Source organism: Peromyscus californicus, unplaced genomic scaffold (assembly GCF_007827085.1).
Source record: "Peromyscus californicus insignis strain IS unplaced genomic scaffold, ASM782708v3 Scaffold_8__1_contigs__length_139910024, whole genome shotgun sequence".
Classification (NCBI taxonomy): Eukaryota; Metazoa; Chordata; class Mammalia; order Rodentia; family Cricetidae; genus Peromyscus; species Peromyscus californicus.
In genome coordinates this window covers 12,044,086-12,063,078 of record NW_026294606.1, presented here as the reverse complement: position 1 = coordinate 12,063,078, position 18,993 = coordinate 12,044,086, and the positions used below count along the sequence as shown (strand labels likewise).

Below are 18,993 nucleotides of genomic sequence, written 5' to 3'. Positions count from 1 at the left end.
GGATTTTTTTTGTTTTGTTTTTTTAATTACACATATATGTGTATATATGTGTGGGTATGTGCATGATGCAATGCCCACAGAGGCAAGAAGAGGCCATTGGATCCCCTGGATCTGGAGTTACAGGTAGTCAGTCATAAGTTGGCTAATGTGGGTACTGGGAATTGAACTCAGGTCATCTGTAAGAACACCAAATACACTTACCCTATGGACTGAGCTGTCTCTAGACTCTGAAAAGTTGTTATATGCTCTCATGCTAAGCCTTGATTGCTTACGTTTGCAAATATCTCCTAGATTTTTCCTGCTTGCTTTTTAATATTGCCTTCTATATTAGTTTTTAATTCTTACTACATAATTTTTCCCTTTTGGAAATCTTTGACAATTTATTACTATCTTCCCCCATATCAACCCCCGACCCCCACGCTTTTGCTTCTCCTTTAGCCTGTAATCCGGCTGGAGTTGTTCAGCAGTGACATAACATGATTTGATTCTGTCTGCCCAACCTCTCCTTCAGTGCTATTGAACTGCCTGAGGGGAGCTTCCTGGTACAAGTCCGGCCTTGGCACAGACCAATTGCCTCATGTACCCAGGTTCTCTCTTCTGTTCCTTTGAACCATTTGTTCACAGCTTTAACTCTATAATGTACCTAAACACCTGGGAAGCTAATCCCCCACCTGTACCAATCCTGTTCTCTGTCCATCCTTTTTCCACACGAGCTTTTGAAGGTAACTTGTTACATTTGCAGATTTAAGCTGTTGGCTGGCACATCGGTGAAACACAGTGGCAGTTCTCAAGTCTCCGTGGGCCACAGGTGATTGCCAAGTACTTTGCATATATCCAGGCTAAACCCTCACCCTGATCCCGACGTTTGGGTACAGAGTCCCTCGCACGAGCTGCGTCAGTGCTCCTAGCATCTGCAGAATCTTTCCGCTTTACTTCTTCCTCCTTGGGAATTCCTGTACCTCCCCCTACCCTTGAACATCTCACAGTGGTAATAGGAAAGAGTGATAACAGATTTTTCTCTGCTTTAAAAGATGGTTAATCTCTTTAACTAAGGGGAGAGGGGGGTTCTAAGACGCAATTAGACCAAAGAGTCAAAGCTCTTTGGTCTAAGTAGGATGGCCAGACAACCTCAATGTACAATAAACTATTTTTTTAGAGTAAAATTTCATCTTAATTGAACACAAGACTAGATGGATTTTCAAAGTTAGCAGGCAGTGTTCACCACACAAAGATGCTTGCCTATTTTACCATTTATATTTTGTTTCAATTTTATATTCATAAATAAATATTTAAATCAAGGTAATAACATTTGTGGTTCAGTTAGTAATGCATGGTAATGTGCAGTCTGTACATTGCTTAAGCTGGTCAAAAAGGATGACAGCTCTATTGTGGCTTTGAGTTCATGTACAAATTTGAATTTTATGCAGAAGTTCTGGTTTTACTCTTATTTTTACATGAGTGGGAGCTGATGTCAGTCAGTTACAGGCAAGCAAACACTTGTTTTCTACCTCCCATCCTGAACAAAATGTAGCATTTTCATTATGTATTATTCCCCTTTTATATTTCAATAAGAAAACTACATCACCTTTTCTTAAACAAAATGACCAGGGTGTGAATGAAGAAGGAAATTTAATAAGCTCATTTATTTAAATCAAATCCTCCGGTAAGAAGTGGAGAATCTGCTGTCTTTACTTAGAAGGCTATGCAAATAGTCATCTGTTAAATTTATACGTGCAGTTCAACAATATTCCCTGCTGGAAACGAGCATTTCCATGGCAGTTTCCAAGGGAAATTAAAGTCTCAAATTTTTCCTGTAGCTTCTCTCTTCATTCCACCTACGATTTATAGATGGCTCCCTTCATGCCATCCTCTCCAGCTTCACGAATTGTTTAGGATGTTCCTTAATCCCTCACTAGGAGGCTTCTCTTTCTTGGTACTCTTTCCAAGGTGCCTCATCGAGTATTTTCTGCCTCCCTCTCCTTTTTTGAACCGCTTTCCACTGAGATGGGTTTTGAATGACTGTTCACAATCACAGAGTGACTCTTACCAATGAGATTCTTTACCAAATGATCAACTGACCTCTCTGCAAAGTGTACTCACCTTCTCCGTGGGAAGCTGATGAACCCGTTAAGAGAATGTCTATTTTCACAGATTTATCTGACTGATCCCATCCACAATGTGTGCTGTTGTGACGACAGCAACCATGCTGGCAGCTACTCGTTGTCAAGAAGTTCTGTATTCTCCTGTGATTATGTCTTATTCTTTATTTGTGTCTCAGTCTTGGAACCTTCATCTGTGAGAACATCACATGCTCCTTTCCTGGTGGACTTTTCCAACAACACTTTTACCTCTTCTAGGTCTTACTACAGCTCCTCCAAAGCAGAAGCCACGTGCAATGCACTGGGAGGAAACACACCACCTGAGGTGACACAGTCTCACCACTTAGCCTTGACTGGCCTAAACATGCTCTGTAGCCCAGACCGCCCTCAAGCTCACAGAGCTCCTCCTCCGGCCTCTCAAGTGCTGGGAGTAAAGGAGTGTGCCACCTTAATTTTTTAAAAGCTAGAAAATGGGAATTTGAGTATTTTCACATAAAGAACCAATAATATCAAGGTACTTAACCTTATTCAACCATTGCACAGTACATACATAGATCAAACTAAAACACAGCAATCCATAAACAAGTGTAAATTGATGCTTTTATTTTGAAGGCAGAAAATAAAATATTCTGGGGGTTGAAAAGATGGCTCAGCAGTTAGGCACTTGTTGCTTTTGCAGAGGACCTGGGTTCAACTCTCAGTACCCATGTGGTAGCTCACAACCATCTATAACTCTAGATCTAAGGGATCTGATGCCCTCTTCAGGACCCTCAAGCACCAGGCATGTACATGGTGCACAGACATACAAGCAGACAAAACACTCATTAAAATAATAAAATCTAAAATAAAATTTTGAAAAAGATCCTGGTATTTTACTACTCATGGTCTGGCTCTTGGGCTGTCTGTAGCTGTTTTTGGTTCCTGGGAGCAGAGCCTTGCTTCTGTTCCCAGTGTCTGGTGAGGGTGAACTATCAGTGGCTGTAGAGTTTTAAATGGTTATTGTGGGAAATTACCTGAACAGACTCTCACTGCACAGCTGATCTTACAGCCCTTAAATAAGCCACTTTGCACAGCCCCTCCTGTGATGCATGGCTGGACTCCAGTGTTGCCACGCAGGGGGGTCTGTACTGGAGGGGAGGTGCCTTTCCACTTCTTGGACTGTCTGGTCTGCTTTTATAAGGCAGTTCCTCAGAAAGTGAGTCAGACAGAGACCTCTTCTCTGGAACACTCTGTATGGGAACTGTTCCTTGGCTGTTTGATAGAATTCCTGGCAAAACCATCTGCTCCTGGCATTTTTGTGTCACATCAAGCAGAGAAGCATTTAAACCATCCATGCCATTTCTTCAATCATTTAAGATCTGTTTAGACTCAATGTTTAAGGTTTGTGAACTTCCATTTTCAGAGGTAATTACCTGTTTTTTAGGAGTTTCCTTGTTGGTGACGTGTTATTTGTCTCTGTCTCCCTTTCTCTCTCTCTCCTTCCCTTCCCTCTCTTTTTCTGGCTTTTATTTTCTTTATATTTTGAGAAAGGATCTCAATTTGTAGCCCAGGCTAGCCTCAAACTCAAACTCATGCCTCCTCAGCCTCTCAAGTGTTAAAACTAGAGCTTCACCCAGCTTAGTATTTTCCTACTTTTTACTATTTTTATTTTCTGAGACATGTAGCCCAGGCTAGCCTCCAACTCTATATAATCAAGGATGACCTGAATTCCTGATCCCCCTGCCTCTATATTCTGAATCACAGGCCTGTGCTGCAACCCTCCTGTGCTCATAGTTGTGTGTCTTCATCCTGAGTGCAGCTCACCTGTGTCTTCTTGGCTGCTCCTAACTCCTGCCCCAAGTCTGTACTTCTTTTTTCAGTTTGTGGGTGTTTTGCCTGCATGTGTGTACATGCACCATGTCTGCCGTGCCCTCAGAGGCCTGAAGATTAAAGTTACAGATGGTCCTGAGCCGCCATGAGGGTGCTGGGAATTCAGCCTGGGTTCTCTGAAAGAATAGCCAGTGCTCTTAACCTCTAAGCAATCTCTCCAGCCCCTAAGTTAGTCTATTTTTTAATGCTTCATGAAACCTGGTAGATTTCAGTCACTTCTGTACTATACAATCGTGTGCATCTTTACTCAAATCAAGGAGCTTTTGTGTCCGCCGCTTTGCTCATTAAGTTTGGACATTTCTTATCCAATCCAAGAATTTATTTCCCTCTAAATACTGTGTGCTAGTTGGTTTAATTGAAAACTTGACACAACCTAGAATTATCTGTGAAGAGGAACCTCAACTGAGAAGAGGCCTCCTTCTGTAAGCAAGTCTATATGGCATTTTCTTGATTAATGATCGATGGGGGAGGGCCCAGCTCACTGTGGACATAGCACTTCTGCGCTGGTGGTCCCAGGTTTAATAAGAAAGCAGGCTGAGAAGCCACGGGAGCAAGCCAGTGAGCAGTGTCCTGTATGGCCTCTGCATCCGTTCTGCCTCCAGGTTCCTGCCTTAGCTTCCCTCAGTGGACTATGACTGAGATATGGAAGCCAAAGCAACCCTTTCCTCCTAAATTGCTTTTTGGTACTTTATCAGCACAACATAAACCCTGAGACAACTGGTTCAGCTGCATCCCAGAAGTTTTGATAGCTAATGTTTTGGATCATGCATTCCAATACACACTTTGGTAGGTCTATTTTTGATAGCCTTGGGTTTTTGTGTCTAAGACCTCCTCCCCGAGAACCTGTGGATGCTCCAATATCTTCTATAAAATGCTCCTATTGTTGCAGACCGTGAATGTGGCTTCAAATCATGTCTAGGATCTCTGTCACACATAAAACAAAGTGTAAGGACGTGGATGGCTGCTGTGGGATGTTCTGTATGGCAAATGTGTTGCTAATTAGTCAATAAATAAAACACTGATTGGCCGTTGGCTAGGCAGGAAGTGTAGGCGGGACAAGGAGGAGAATAAAGCTGGGAAGTGGAAGGCTGAGTCAGAGAGACACTGCCAGCTGCCACGATGAGAAACAGCACGTGAAGATGCCGGTAAGCCACGAGCCACGTGGCAAGGTATAGATTAATAGAAATGGGTTAATTTAAGCTGTAAGAACAGTTAGCAAGAAGCCTGCCACGGCCATGCAGTTTGTAAGCAAAATAAGCCTCTGTGTTTACTTGGTTGGGTTTGAAAGGCTGTGGGACTGGCAGGTGAGAGAGATTTGTCCTGACTGTGGGCCAGGCAGGAAAACTCTACCTACAAATGGCGCCCAACGTGGGGCAAGAGTTTCCACCTAAAAACTGAGAAAAAAAAGATTCTAAAACGGAGCTAAAAACAGCTTCCTAATTGTCTCTCTCAAATGAGCGGCAGCTGCCTGTTTGAGCTACTGGTGGGTTCCTAGAGTGCGTGCTCGACCTGCAGTATGGCGGGAATGAGGCCTCTGCAAGTGGCACATTAAGCTACATGGTGGATTTAGCCTTTGCTAGTGCAAAACAAAAAAGGGTTTCTGGGCTACTTGCTGCTTGGATAAAAGCATAGACCCACGATAGCTCCCAGAGCTGGCGGTAAACCACTGCCAATGTTGGGAAGCTGAGGTGGGCGGAGCCAGCAGCCACAGCTGCTGCAGTTTAAAGCAGGAGATTCACAATAAGACAGATTCAGATGTAATAATTTACAATGTGTGTAAAAGATACGTAGGCTTGAAAGAGACAAAAAAGGTGATATATAGAGTTATAGAAACAAATACATAGTTTTAAAAAATAAAGTCTTTAAAGAGACAGTAAAGGTAGTATAAAAAATAAGCCACGTAAAAATGGATATTACACAGAGAATCTGGATTGTGTTTTCTTTGGGATTTTTAACTGCAGAAAGACATTTGATTGTAAAAGCTGTTGAGTTAAACCAATATATATATTTTAAAGATACCTTGACTTCAAAATTTGGATATAAGGATATATTGCTTTGGAAAAGAGTCTCTTTTGTTTCCACAGAAAGCCAGAGGCTATGGATTTGTTCCAGATTAAGATACATCAGGTGTGACCAGCCAAGACCCCCTGAAAGGTCTCCGATGACACCATGGCCCAGATGATCCAACATCCAGAACGGTTTGAAGGCATCTGGCTCAGACGATACAGCCTCATGGACTATTCCATAATCCTAAAATTTTCTTTGTTTCCCCATAAGATACAGCGCCCCCCTCCAGCAGGAAGTAGTAAGAGAAGCTACGCCCAATTTCCCAAATTATATGTAATTTTACTTTGTTAAGGTTAAAACCTTCCTTTTTGAAAAAAAAAGGGGGAAGTGCTGTGGGATGTTCTGTATGGCAAATGTGTTGCTAATTAGTCAATAAATAAAACACTGATTGGCCGTTGGCTAGGCAGGAAGTGTAGGCGGGACAAGGAGGAGAATAAAGCTGGGAAGTGGAAGGCTGAGTCAGAGAGACACTGCCAGCTGCCACGATGAGAAACAGCACGTGAAGATGCCGGTAAGCCACGAGCCACGTGGCAAGGTATAGATTAATAGAAATGGGTTAATTTAAGCTGTAAGAACAGTTAGCAAGAAGCCTGCCACGGCCATACAGTTTGTAAGCAAAATAAGCCTCTGTGTTTACTTGGTTGGGTTTGAAAGGCTGTGGGACTGGCAGGTGAGAGAGATTTGTCCTGACTGTGGGCCAGGCAGGAAAACTCTACCTACAGATGGCAGTTATGATGTATTGCTTAGGGAAAGCTACAGGGAAAGGTCTGCACAGAATCAAGGCACTAACTTCTCCATGTGTTTCCTACCCACAACTGGTTGAATCACAGGTACAAAGCCCAGAAATAGAGGATAAACTGCCAATGACTTTACCTCCATCACACCGTGAGTCTTTTAAACTCCATCACAACCAGGAAGTCATTTAGAAAATCATCTTGCAATTACCAGCTCTGTGAGGAAATAATGACTTTGTGGATAGCATTTCTTGCTGTCATATTCCACATGGACTTGAAAATTATGCATTAGTTCTTTCAGATGTAGGGGTGTGTGTGTGTGCGTGTGCGTGTGTGTGTGTTTGTGTGTGTGTGTGTGTGTGTGTGTGTGTGTGTTTGTGTGTGTGTGTGTGTACAGAGGCCAAAAGAGGCCAGGTGTCCTACTCCATCATTCTCTACCTTATTTTCTTCAACTAAACCTGGAGCTAGGTAGCTGCCAACCAGCCCCAGAGATCCTTCTGCTTCCATTCTTCACGGCTCTGGAGTTAAAGGTGTGTGCAGTAAGCCTGGCTCTTTACATGAGTGCTGAGGACTTCAACTCAGAGCCTCATGCTTGAGTGGAAAGCACTCTTACCAAATGAGCCACCTCTCAAGCCTTCAGTCAGTCTTGAGACCTATCTGCATCTACTCTGGTTTTTCTCATCCATGGAGCTTTTCAACAGCAGCTAACCTCTCAGAGTTCTACTTTCTCAGGTCTTTTGTGAGAGTTCTGCAGGCCACAAGCATGAGAAGATGCTGAATTCTACATACACCCTTTTTATGATTCTTGGAAAGTGCCATGTACTCTCTTGTAGCTCTCTTGAGGCATTCACCATCCCTGACCATGGATGCCAGAATGTCTCTGGAAATGTCCTGGGCATTCCCAAGCTTTCTGTTCCCCTCTCAGGGGCCTGAAGTGCAGGGAGTGAATTTTTTTTTTTTTTTTTTTTTTTTTTTGGAGGTTTGCTTGCTCTAACCTCAACAAGGAAAGAGAAGTGAGATCTATCATGAGCAACGACAGGAGATAGCAACACACCCCCAGACCAAGGGTCACCACAGGAAGAGGGGAGAAGAGAAAGGCCAAGTGGGTACCTTTCCAGGGGCCCCGCCAAGGTATGCCACTAAGCAAACCCGCCATGCACAACAGAGTTAGTGCGAGAGGCTTATTGGGGTGGGGGAGGTGGGGAATGAAAGGCCATGTCAGAGTGGGCACACAGGCAGGCAGGCCGACACACAGAGAACAGGGAAGAGACGGGAGGCAGGAGAGAGGCAGGAGAGCGAGCTTTTAAGGGGTGCACATGCTGCACAGCTGACTGCGGAAAGGCACCGGGCGACAGGTGATGACGTAACTGCTTTGGGGGCAGAGGCGGGCTGCTGCCGGTGGAATCTAACACTCCTCGCTTTCGTTTATTACAGAAAGGTGAGGAAGTAGGAAGTAGGAGTAGCAGGTGAGGTGGGGATGGGGGCGCTGTGTTCTCTAGACTGCTTCCTGTTGTCTTGGGGGGCTGGACTTGAGAAAGCTGGGATGCTGGCTAAGTCCTGGGATAGCTGGCTGTTTCACTCACGGTCCAGACTCGGTGGGACCTTCTGGTGCTAGGAGCTAGGAAAGTTCAGGCCTAACTGAAGCGGTCTGTGAGGTTGGACCCCTTGGGCGTAGCCATTTTTGTGCTGTCCTAGATGCAGATTTTGAGGAGACCTGGCAGGATCCTGGCAGAGCAGAAGATAAAGTGAAGTTTAGGGGGAAATTTTTTTCTTAGTTCTGGTAATTGAGGAGGGGAGTCCCAAGAGCAGGGAAAGGTGGGGGAGATCCCACCCTCAGGAACAGGCAGTAGGTGGGGAAACTTGGGCTGTTGATTGACAGTACTTATCTGGAGTCCATTTGACCTGTGCTTAACTCCCTGGAGCTTACAAGAATTTTTCTGCCTTTACAAAAAGAAATAAGTTTTAGACACATTACCATTCCCACTGTTTGTAATCTGTACTGAAATCCACATTGTAGAAAAGACAGTAGACTCACACCTTTGAGTCACAGGAACACTTTTAAGTCTACACTTAAAAAGTAACCAAAGGGAATTTAAAATCTTGAGCTTATCAGAATTCCATTGATTAATGTTAAGGCTAAGAACTTTTGGAGTCTTGATACAAGAGTAACAGAGCAAAGGAAGGAAATCTCAAACATGTTTCATTATTTTATCCTTAATTTAATACCTTAAATCACTTTTTAAAAAAATCACCACTTAGACCTCCGTGCCTTCCAGCCTTTATAACCTGCACTTACACACCTGAAAACCTTAGACCCTAAAACGTGTTCTTAGATCCTCAACTCAAGCTTTCATATCCTCACATAAACTTTACACCTTGGAACACCTTCTTTCTGTCTAATTCACCAGGAGACACAGGCAGTTGATTACTGAGGGCAGTCACTGCAGAGTGAGTTCCTTTAAATAAGGGAAGAGTAAAAAGATGCATTGAAATCTGTTTTTTGAGTTTATCTCTTGTCTGAGTGTGGTAACAAGGTAAACTGTGTCTAGACCTAGTAGTGGCTCTAGGAGAGAGGCCTGTGGCCTGAATTTTACACACAGAGGACTGAGAAGGCTGCTGAAGTCATGGTTGCTGCTGTTACGCTGACAAAGTATCACTAGCCTAGTCATCAGATACCATCAGAGTTCTGAGGAGGAGAAATTTCACCTGAGTAAGAAGTGCAGAGCAAGCAGCTTCTGAATCTATTAAAAATGACAAAGACTTGCTGGCTACCTAGACAGCTACTCCAGGGTCCTCCATGGTCGCTGGGGGCAGAGGTCTCAGGCAGCATCAGTCTTCGGCTGCCAGGCCCAGAAGATCTGACAGACTTCCCTGTGGAGTAGGAACTTGAGGGTGTGTGGGGGGGAACCAACCTACCTCGTCTAGACAAAGTGGGGCAATTGACTCCCCAGTGTCCTGTCGTCCACAGTCAGGACAGGGTCTTGGCAGCAGCTGAGGTGAAAGACATTTTTTTTTTCACCCTGTGTCTGGTGCCACATTTCAAGTAAGCTTCTGTGTCCATCCATCTTCTTTGGAGGAGATATGAGTGCTGCTTATGAAAAACTTTTTTATTAAACACTTTAAATGCCATATTCTGCAGATCTCTGAATCTGAGGACCATCTACCTATTGGGTATATCTGAACAGACAAACTTTGCTTGTTTCTAGTTACTTGTTTTAAGCCTAACTTTGAAAACATATACAGGAAGCTAAGTAAGGCTTATCCATGTAATTAACTATATTGCTACTAAGCATGACTACAATTAAAGAATTTGACCATTTATAAGATGACTATTAACTTATGTTCCTTAACAGTCTACAATAAGTTAGCAGCTTTCATCAGACTAGGAATTTACATTCCATTCATGTTTAAGGTGACTGACCATTAACTTGCATTTCTTAAGCATCCTTGATCATTAACTTGCACTTCTTAATTATCCTTAACTGTTTATAATAAGTTAGTAGCTTTTATAAGACTAGGACTTTATGTTCCATCCCTGTTAAGTTCAGCCTTAAAAATAATGATTTTGAATTGAAGCTCTTCTAGTATCAAAATAAAACTTTTTAATCAGATAATGAACTTAGTAAAGAAACCAAAAATAGTCATTCCACAGGTGAAAGTGAGATGTTTGTTCCAAACTGCTAAGGCAAGAAAAAGTGACAGGGGAAAGATCCCCAGAGCCAAATGGGAACAGGAGAAAGGGGGCCTGTGAGCAGGGATTGAGGGAGCCCATGAGGCCAGCACTGCCCTTGACAAGCCATGGGGGCCCCTGCCCAAATACCCAACCCTGGAAAAAGGACCCTCTCAGGACCAGGAACTCCATTATAGAATACATATCTTACTTATCAAATGCCTTATTTGTCAAACACATGTTGTCACTTATCTAAGTTCCCTAGATGCTTGGTGTTGAACACTTGGCAAAGACATAAGTACTTAGGTGTAAATCTCTAAGTCAGCTTTTATTAACCTGAATAGATCTTTATAATCTTAAAATTTTATCACCACATAGAGTATATTCTAAACCAGAGTTGAACCACATACACAGTATGTTGTAATAAATATAACCTTACATTTCTATCATCATACAAAAGTCCATACCAATCCAAAATATTTGAGAATTGTTGCTTCCTTAGTCTATAGGGAGATACAATGAACAGAGAGTTCATTAGTACATGATACATACTCTTTAACCTTAGTAAAGTGTCAGGGTCCAGCCCCAATCTGTTGAAGGGTTCTTGGAGGAAGGAGTGAGGAGGTCAACCTGAGTTTATTCATGATGAGCATTTTATACATCAGTAAGGAGAGGGGCAAAAGACCTCCCCCTTTCAAGGCCAAGGTATAAGGTACCAACAAGTGTAGACCCTTCAAAACACCTGGCAATCACACCTTTGGCCAAATCACTTATAATGCAGCCCTGCTGAGCAAAGCAAGCTCAGACTTTCTGCTCTTGAGTAAGGCCTTACTAGGGACCCTGCCTCTGTGGGCCTCAACAGTAAAGATGGCTGCCAGTCATGTAGCCATCTACATCCTGATGAGGTCACCAGCCAAGATGGAGGAGAGCTGCATGGTTGCTATTTAAAACATGTTTTCCCAAACAATAGTTAAGTGATACGCACATATGCGCATAGAGTTGAATCCAAGTTACATACATATACACGCAGAATTAAATCCATCTTACATTTACACATATATAGAGTTAAATCCAAGTCACTCACACACACACACACACACACACACACACACACACACACACACACACCCATGTCTAGAATCTTAATTATACAGATTTTAAACCATACCCAATGAGTAATTTACAAATACTAAGATAGGAGTTTACAGCATAATCTTAAGTATTATTATTTTTTGTGAGAGCAGAGTGCAAAAAAATCATAGAGATCAAAGATTTTTAGGAGTGGGGAAGCAGAGCCTTAGAGGTAAGGGACTTTGGAAGTGTAGCAGAGCAAGTTTAAGTATAAAATATTTGGGGACCATTTGTTTATGGCAGTAGCAGTTGTTAACAATTTGTGAGAATTTGGAAATCAAGTTTGCCAATTTTGGCTATTGATTTGTACTGAGTCCATGCTGTTGTAATAAAATCTGAATCCATGGAGGAAGAGAGAGAGGGTCCCAAAGTGGAACACTGTGCGAGTGTGTTCCTGTAAGTTCCAAGGGGAAGTTGAGAGTGAAAGCAAGCTAAGAGATAGCATAGTGGGTCTGCAGGAGTGCAGGTGGAAATGGAGAGACAGCACAGTGGGTCTGCAGGCTGCAGGTGGAAACAGATAGCACAGTGGGTCTGCAGGCTGGCTGCAAGGTGAGAGAAAGTCAGGAAGGAGCAGAAGAGAAGGGAGGCGTCCACATGGGTCAGCAGGCTACAAGAGCCGGAGCCATGTGGAGAATACAGCCGGCTAGAGTTTAAGCTGTGGGTCCCCCAGGCTGCTGGAGAGGGGAGCAAGCAGGAGAGATGTCCACCCAGGTGCAGCAGGCTGCAGGAGCCAGACAAGCAAACGTGTCCACATGGAAAGTAACTCAGGAAGAATCAGATTCTAAAATTTGGAATTAGATTCACTCACAGACAAAAGATCAGTACATACCTTACTGAGGGTTAGATCAGCCAGCAGATGCTGCAGGGGAGAACCAGTGTGTGCTGAGCAAGATGAAGCTGGCCTCTCCGTCTCTGACTCCCATGTTGCAACTCACATACAGACAGGACATTTACGAAGTTTAGAGAGGGAGAGCAGACAGAAACAAGCAGGTCTCGGAGCAAAGAAAAAGGAGAGTGGAGATTTCTTTCTCTGCTCCCAGACCACCTGGCCCAAGGTATACTGAGGCCAGATTTGATTTGAAAGGAGTGGTCAGGGGTTCTCCAAAAGACATCCCAATGGAAGGGAGGAGGTGTATGACACAGTTACCAAGGATGAGGCAGAGAGAAGTCCAGAAGGTCGGAGTCTCAGGCACCCCTTGGACTCAGAGCAGGACCAAACAAAGCAGGTACAGGCTGATCAGTGTGGTGTTGTACAAGAATGGGGCCAAGGGCTAAGAGCCTGAATGAGGCACAGTTGCCTGGTCCCAGGACTTCTAAAAAAAGCCAGAGGGGTTGCCGGGCGGTGGTGGCGCACGCCTTTAATCCCAGCACTTGGGAGGCAGAGCCAGGCGGATCTCTGTGAGTTCGAGGCCAGCCTGGGCTACCAAGTGAGTTCCAGGAAAGGCGCAAAGCTACACAGAGAAACCCTGTCTCGAAAAACCAAAAAAAAAAAAAAAAAGCCAGAGGGCAAGGACTGTGCTCAGTAAACAACACCTCATATCCAGGTAGTAGAATATTTGAAGGGGTGTTACTTTTGTTTATGTTTATGTTGCATTTGTTTAACTCTGTGAAGCTGTGTTGCTGTGCTTGTTTAAAACACCTGATGGTCTAATAAAGAACTGTCTAATAGCAAGGCAGGAGAAAGGACTGGCGGGGTTGGCAGGCAGAGAGAATATATAGAAGGAGAAGTCTGGGAGGAGAGATCAATCAGCCAGAGAAGGAGGAGGACTCCAGGGCTAGCCACGCAGATACACAACGAGCAACCAAGTAAGATTTACAAAAGTAAAAGAATGAGAAACATCCAGAGGCAAAAGGTAGATGGGATAAGTTAAGAAAAGTTGGCAAGAAACTAAGACAAGCTAATGCCGGGCATTTATAATTAAGAAAAGCCTCCAAGTGTGATTTGTTTGGGAGCTGGATGGTGGGCCCCCTAACAAGAGTAAAATACTAATAATAACATCCAGGGAAAGGTCAGAGGGGGGATTCCCACCAGAGACCCAATGCTGGTAATGAATGGAAGGCAAAGCCACCAGTGAATGAGAAAGCAGATCTGTTGCGGGTGGAGTGGGAGGGTAGAGTCCCAGTGTGGCCGGACCAAATGCCAGGAGAGCCTAGTGAGTCTTGGCACCAATGAAAGGACAAAAAAAGAAAGGCAAAGAGGGTATCTGTCAGTGGACCCTGTCAAGGTACGCCACTAAGCAAACACTCCACGTGCAATGGTTAGTGCAAGAGGTTTATTGGGGTAAAGTGAGAGCAAATGGCCCTGTTGGAATGGGGACATGAGAAAGGCAGGCAGGCAGACAGACAGACAGACACACAGGCAAAGAACAGGGAAGAGGAACGAGAGACAAGAAAGGCAAGAGAAGCAAGAGAGAAAAGAAGAGGCAAGAGAGCAGGCTGTGCCTGGCAAGTACTTTTAAGGGGTGCAGAGTTGTGCCTGGTGGGCACTTTTAAGGGGTGCAGAGTTGTGCCTGGTGGGCACTTTTAAGGGGTGCAGAGCTGTGCCTGGTGGGCACTTTTAAGGGGTGCAGAGCTGTGCCTGGCAGGAACTTTTAAGAGTGCACATGTCACACAGCTGACGGTGGAAAGGCACCTGGCGATGGGTGATGACGTAACTTAACTGCTTTGGTGGCAGAGGCAGGCTGCTGCCAGGGTAGAGACTAACAGACAGCTCCTGAGGAATAATACCTGAGGGTAACCTCTGGCCGCCACATGGGCACAGGTGCACACATATCTACATGTAATAAATAAACAAATACCAACAAAAACACATCTCCTGGAAAAAGTTCTTACTCTCAACAATAGTACAAAAAAATATAAAATTTCAAATTAAAATTGAGTTCAAGCAAACATCAAGGAAACAACATGACGTTTGAGGCTTCTCAGTGGGGCAGAGCTGTTTACACGTTATAAAGTCACTTAAGAAGTTACTAAAATTCTGTGACACCCATCATGCGAGAAAGCCAAACCCTGACCCACAAGGGACGCTGACATTGCCAACCTATTTGCTCACCTCTGTTCCACAGGCACATGGACCAAATTCATGTGCAGGTAGGGAGGGCCACATGACTGGCCCGGACCAATGGGCTGTGACACCAAAATGCACAAAGAGTGGGTGCAGACCGGTTCCTGATCTCCCGGAAGTACTGGTATGCGGATTCCAAGTTGGAGTTTCTTCGAGCTCATTGTTAGCCAACAATGAAACAGAACTGGTAACAAACAGGCCCCAGTTTCAGTTGCTTACCAGGACACAGGCTTGCTTCTTATTCACTTAAATATCCAGTAAGGGTGTTGATCAGCCCATGCCAAGATGATCTTGGTAGTATGCCAAGATTTACATCAAATGAGGTTCACTGTAGCATTACTATGCTGGTATAATTTTTACAACACCCTAAATGTCAAAAACTAGGAGCTAGTGAAGCAAATTATGGCCCATGGTAGAATACTGTAATAAATATTTTACAACAAAGAGGAGTGATATATTGAAGATCTTTAGTAGCAGTTGGGGAAATTTTTCCAATAAAATATTGAGGGAGAAAGGCAGACAGTGTGATCACATTTTTTTTTAAAACGACTGACACACCCATAGAAAGAGGTAGTGGTGAGAGTCGAAGTTGTGGCAGGGAAAAGGCACAAGATGAATGTAGGCAGACTTTTCCTGTCCCGACCACCTGCCCCCAAATAACTGGCAGCCGCTTTCCAAATAACTGCCTCGGAGACTTACTATAAATTATAAATGCTCGGCCAATAGCTCAAACTTGTCCTAACTAATTCTGACAACTTAATTTCTATTTATCTATGTGCTGCCCCAAGGCTTGTGGCTTTTACCTCTGTCCCATTCTGTGTGTCTGACTGGTTCTCTGTCAGGCTAGTGACTCCTCTCACTCTGCCCTTCCACATCCCATCGTTCTCAGTTTGGCTTTCCTGCCTAACTGTATCCTGTTGAGCTATTGGTCAGTCCTCTTGTTTATTAAACCAGTCATTGCAACATACATTCACACAGTGTACAGAAGGATTATTCCACAGCAGATGAGTGATGGAAAGGGTGTTAGTGGAATGCTGGGAGATGCTGTTTCATGCAGTACAGAAAGGGGAAGAGTGTTTTCCAAAGCCTTGGGAGCAGCAGTGGGAATAGGCAAGGACTGACTTCAGGCAGCCCCTGTTGAGCAAGAGGTCTCCCGGGTGAATCACCGTGTGGGCATCGTGCCAACATAACTCTTCTTCCTTTGTTTTCACCCACATTGATGTCTCAGGTTACAGTCTTGCTAGCCATGGTTTAAGATGGATAAACAGATGAGTGGCACTAACCACTCACATGGATGTCCAAAAGCCTTCTCATGCTGGCTCAACTTAAGAGTAGGTCTTAGGTGTGGGTTATGAGACATGCCATAAAACTGCTTAGAGAACTTGGACTAGACGTCCCCGGGAGTTTGAAAACCCTGCCAGACCTTAGCTGTTCAGGAACATGGTGTGCTGAGGGAGGGTGTTGGCTTCCAGACAAACGGGACATTTTCTAAATGATCAGGGCCTGTTCCAGGAAAAGGCCTGGAGAGGAGGCGGGGTAGATTGTGACGTTTTCAGAAGTGGCCATCAGGTTGATCAAAGCACTCTCTGTGTCTCAGTCACAGTGATAAGTTCCAGAGATTCCACCATTTCCTGTCTGGGGAAGCCCCTACAGTTCTGAGGCTCTTCCTTCACCTCTGTGGGGTTTCCAGAGTCACCAAAGGGAGCATCCACATTTCTGAACACTGGGCTGGAGCACTCCCACAGAGATGTTCAAAGCTTGGTTAAGAGACTACAAAAGCCATCGGGGCCTCTCACAGCTGCACCAGCTACCAGTTGCTAATGCTCTCAGAGCTTACTGAGTACATAGAGTAGTGTCAGGGGAAAGAAATCAGCCATTAAGAGCACTTGCTGGTCCTGCAGAGGACTGGAGTTCAGTTCTTAGGATCCACAATGGATGACTCAAAATGCCTGTAACTCAGCTCCAGGCATCTGACATCCTCTTCTGGCCTCTGCAGGCACTGCACTCGTGGACACATACACCCATACACAGATGTATACATTTATACGTGGATATAATTAAATAACTCCTTTAAAGAGGGAAGCCAAGAAATCCTGACCATATTTAAGACAAGGAGGACATCTGAGAGAGAAGAACAAAAAAGGTAACAGGAGGAAGCAGCAGCTGGAATCAGTGATTTCCCACTTGCTGATCACACGGTAAATTTCTATTCAGCACATACTGGATGGACTGTGTTAGTCCCTGGGAATAGCATGCATCCAGTGGCAGTAAAGGCTGCCACCCAACAGGGGACAGATTCACAAACTACAGTGATAAGGCCATGGGGACCTGGCAGGACAGTGACCTTAAACTGAGCCCTCAAGGACAAGAAATTCTGTCCTGTTCAACAAGGAATATAGCTTGAACACAATCGGGTTGTGCAGAGGTTCCTGGGAAAAAGGGAGGTGATAATGAAATACCCTGGATGGGCTGCCCCACACTATGTGATGGCACAGGATGCTGGCTCCAGAGACATTCCATCACAGGAGTCCCCAGTTCTCCATCTACAGAGATACTGGAGGAAACTTCCTATCTCCATTCATCAGATTGTCCTTCATCGAGCAGTGAGCATCCTGGTCTAGTCACATCATCAATTCAGTACTTGCAGAAACAGATGTCAAGACAGGGTTTGCAATGCAAAAGATCCCAAGGACCACTTGGGATGAGATGATAGGAGACAAGGTCCCCAGAACAAGAAGGCTCCCCACCAAGATCTAGAGATGGAGAGAACCAAGTTTAAGTATGATTGCCTCATCAGGGGCAGCAAGGAAAAAATTCCTCATAGCTTGGTAGGAAGCCTGGTGCAGAGACACATCTGGGCACAGATGATCAGACTCCACTGTTAGTGGCATCTGGAGAGGCTCAGTTGGCCCCTATCTGAAAAGGATGCAGCCTCAGCCTGAACATTGCAGAGGAACCTGCCAACTACACTCTTTATGGCTGACCAGCTTGCCCTAGCAAAGAGCCAAGCATTGTGACTCTGTGGCTACCTCACAGGGCCTACTTTCTTTATTTGCCATCAAAGTGGAAACTGATGTTGCTTGCAAAATTTGGGGAAGGAATTGATTCAGAAAGGTCATTGTAATAATAATCTGTGGTCCCTGTGGAGACAGATATCTAGGGGTGTCTGGCCGCTTGGCAGGCCTCAAGGATGAGGGAGACTTTAGCCTCTGTTCCAGACTATAATTGTATTGATGCTTGGAAGAGAGAAGAGCTCCTCCCACTGGAGCTAAGGACCTGCCCATGGTGCTGCCATCAAAAAAACCACCCACTTCTGAACAGGAGGCCATCATGCATGATGCATGCTTCCCCCCGGAATGCAGCCCATTGTGTGTGCTGGTGTCATGTGACCCTCTCTGCAAATCCCATGGGATATGAGACCCATGTCCTTGGTTTCTGAGCCAAGAAAGTCTCTTTTAGCCTATTAACAAGCGACATATTAACCTGCACCAAGGAAACCACTGAAAGTTTCTCTAGCTTGCAAGCAGAATATGAATCTTAGCTCCCATTAAATCGGAATTCTTGGAAGGGTAAACACTACATGAAATCAGCTTTCCATAATTACAGGTTGGAAGGTCTAGCTGGCTGCAAATCAAAAATAGGTATATGATAGTTACATCTATACTGAACAGGCACAGAATTTCCAGTTTTATTCCCTAGGTACTACAGGTAGTAACAACTATTTGCATAAAATTTATAGTGTTATTGGTCATCATAAGCAATTAAGAGATGATTTTAAGCCTATGGTATTGTATAAGTTTTATGCAAGCATTATGTAGTATTTTAAAAATTACATTGTGTGTGTGTGTGTGTGTGTGTGTGTATTGTGTGGACACATACCATAGCACACATGTGGAAGTCAGAGGACTACTTATGAGTCAGTTCTCTTCTATTCCCACATGGGTCCCAGGAATGGAACTCGGGTTGTCAGTCTTGGCAACACGCGCCTTTCCCTGCTGAGCCATCTCACCAGCCAGGGTCATCGCATCGGAGCATTAGCACCACAGAGCTTGTTATCTGTGGAGGATCCTGGAGGCTGAAGGCGAGTCTTTTTAGTAGTATAATGGGAGCGTAAAGGGGATGGGAAGAATCTGTCCTCAGGGAGACTGAGCTCCAAAAAAGGGAGGTCACCAGGCAGGATCTCTCCACTTTGGGGTTATTGTCAGGTCCCATTTCCTGAGCCCATACTGAGGGAAATTATGAGGTCCAGGACACAGCGGCCACCTCAACAACCTGGCTGTAAATCAACAATATTTGTTTTAAATAGTAACAGTGAAAGGCTGTCTTGGGACCTCATCTCTGGAGTTATTTATAGGCTTC

The 18,993-nt window shown here is 44.5% G+C and overlaps 1 pseudogene; it reads right to left on the bottom strand.

Moving 5' to 3' along the window:
- Positions 1-1,835: 1,835 nt before the first annotated feature.
- Positions 1,836-18,656, bottom strand: LOC128103761 (calcyclin-binding protein-like; annotated as a pseudogene).
- Between the last annotated feature and the right edge of the window lie 337 nt (positions 18,657-18,993).